The following is a 3018-nucleotide window of genomic DNA, read 5'->3' as shown; positions in this document are numbered from 1 at the left end:
AGCAGCTATTCTGTGCCATGCTTCATACACACACACACACACACACACACACACACACACACTACCTCACTCACCATTGTACTATGCACTCCACAGTATCCAGATTGCTTGAACTCCCTTGTACTTCAGTGGGGCACACAATAGAGGTAGATGTCACTATTTGTTGTTGTTACCCCATTTTAGAGATGAAGAAATGGTGATTGAGTAATTTGCCTAAAGCAATCAGTCCAAGTTCACCCAGCTAGACAGCAACAGAGGCAAAAGTTGAACTGGGCTTGTTCACACTACTTCCCTCTGAGTTTTCAGAACAAGGAGAAAGTCCCTAGAGAACTCTGCAGTCTATTTTTATGTGATGGGAGCATTGCTCCCCCTAATTGGGCAGTTGACCAGTTTGAGGAATGGTTTTACCTATGGTGGCTACTCACAATAACTGCTCTCAGATTATTTCTCAATCCTGGGCCAGAGAAGAGTGGCTCAGAGGAATCCTGCCAGTCACTGGCAGAGTGGGGATACTGAGGTTAAAGGTAGAAGGTGGGGGTAGACCAGTCTCATTTCCCCCTCCATTGTCACTGCTTCCCAATTCAGTGCTTTTAAATTTGAAATGTGCTTATTGCCGCAAACTCCCACCCACTCATGTCAACCAGGCACAGATATTGTGTTGTTGCAGGAGATGCTGTTATTTCAAAGCTTACAGTTGGTGGTCACCTCCTCCTTGAAGCCTGCCCTGATCTGCAGTCTCAGCAGTCACTTCTTTGTATAGGTTGCAAGATGACACTGCATGCATGCATGACCTCTGTGGGCCTGTGACTTCCTGAAAGCCAAGAGCTGACACAGGTTCCTCTTTCTGCCCAGCCATCTAGCACAGTGCCCAGCAAAACAAAGGGATTGATAAGCACAGCCAAGGATCCGAGAATGGCAACACCGTTTCTCTGTCCTGACAGGGTGACCCACAACAGCAGCGCTGCTCTGCTTTGCACAGTTGTTGCTGGGTATCATCAAGTTGATTCTGACTCTTGGTGACCCCATGTGACACAGTAGAACTGCCCCACAGGGTTTTGGCTGTAATCTTTATGGAAGCAGATTATCCAGTCTTTCTCCTGCCGAGCTGCTGGTGGGTTCACCAACCTCTTAGTTAGTAGCTGAGGGCTTAACCTATCAGTGAGTCCTCTAACAAGGACTAACTGCAGAGGCCTAACTTCTGTTAGGAGAGAGAGATAATAAAGCCCTTGTGTTAGGTAGCAGGGACACACTAACCTGAGCCTGAAACTTTACATAGATCCTTACTAATCTCTCATCCACCTTCTGCAGGAGGCACTGCACATGGCTTGGTATTTCCAAGGAAGAGCCATACATGTCTCAGAGTTACACAATGAATCAGCTTAAATCGCTTCTGTGGTTCAGCAGCCAACCCCTCTCCACACCTCTGTCCAGAGCTCTTAGTTGTTGTTGTTAGCTGTCTTGAAGTCAGCGCCCAACTCATGGCAACCCCACGCACAACAAAGCAAAAACTGTTCCATCCCGTGCCATCCTGCATCATCCCCATGACTGGTTGCATTGTGATCCATGAGGTTTTCATTGACTAATTTTCAGTCACTGATAATCATACCTTTCTTCCTAGTCTGGAAGTTCCAGAAACCTGCTCAGTATCATAGCAACACAAAAGTCTCTACTGACAGCTGGGTTGGTGGCTGTGTGGAAGTACATGGAAGGCAAGAAGTCTACCCACTGTAAAGATACTCACTTTGCCTATTTAACAACCAAAGAACCCAAACCAAACCTGCTGCCATCTAGTTCAATCTGACTTGGAGCAACCCCATTGAACAAAGTAGAACTGTCCCCAACGGTTTACATGATATCGATCTTTCCCCCATTTGTGTTTGCCGTTCTCTGTATCTATGCTACTCTTTGGAGTCTTAGTGTGGTACTGTATTATAACCACTAGACTGCTAACCACAAGCACAATAGTTCAAACCTACCATCCACTCCTCGGAAACCCTAAAAAGGGACACTATGAGCCAGAACCAACTAGACAGAACTTACAACAATCTTTACAGAAGCAGACTGCCTCATCTTTCTCCCTCGGAGTGGCTGGTGGGTTCACACTCCAACCTTTCAATTAGCATCTGAGTGCTTAAACACTGCACCACCAGGGCTCCTTCATTCAACATTTCCCAGTCTCATTATAAAACCACAAACTTAATCTGTAAGAACCACAGAAACAAATTAGCCGCCCCCACCACCCTGCCTTACCCAGGGAGACTTAGGAGCTACCAGAAAAAGGATCAAGGATGACAATCTCCCACTCTGTATGCAGACTGTACAAGACTATAGGCGCCCTGTCTGTTGACAGCACAGCCTGGTGCGGGCCCAGCCTGGTGTGGCATCAGGAAAGGAGCTGGTAGTGGCTGCCTGGTGTTCATTGTTGAGGCGGCTCCCTGTTCTCCACCCAGGGAGTGGCCTGGGCTTAGCAATGCCAGGCTGAACCTCACAGGCTGAATTCCATAACTCAAATTGCAAGTTACAATGACTAGGCACCTTTTCTTTCAACTCATGGGAAGGACATCTGGCAGTGGTTTTGGCTGTATTCCCAGACTAATACTTGCTGTTCAGGATGCCAGGTTTCTTCTTGGGTTCTTTAGGGGGTCACTGGCTCAAGCTGGTCCTGAGGTTGGTCAGGCACTCTCAGGATTGTAGTGACACCAGTTGTTGCAATATAAAAGACTAAGAAGTGCACATGTCCAACCAAAGCGGAATTGGTTTAAGAACTGTGGCTCATCTTCCTCTAAGGCCGCAACAATCCTGGGGTAGAAAAGCAGGTAGACTCATGTGAGGAAGAGTTTAAGATGCACAGTGATGTAAAACAATAGCACATACAAAAGAGACAAATAAGAACTATAAGGCAATGAAGCAGCAAGCTAAGCCCTACAATGTTCAATGGACTTCTGTGGACCCAGTTGGGAACCTGGTTGGCAAGCAGTGTGAAGAGACCTGGGGACTTTTGGGCCCAGAGTCAGTGGC

This window comes from Chrysochloris asiatica, unplaced genomic scaffold, assembly GCF_000296735.1.
Source record: "Chrysochloris asiatica unplaced genomic scaffold, ChrAsi1.0 scaffold00350, whole genome shotgun sequence".
In the NCBI taxonomy this organism is placed as follows: domain Eukaryota; kingdom Metazoa; phylum Chordata; class Mammalia; order Afrosoricida; family Chrysochloridae; genus Chrysochloris; species Chrysochloris asiatica.
This window is presented reverse-complemented; position numbering follows the sequence as displayed.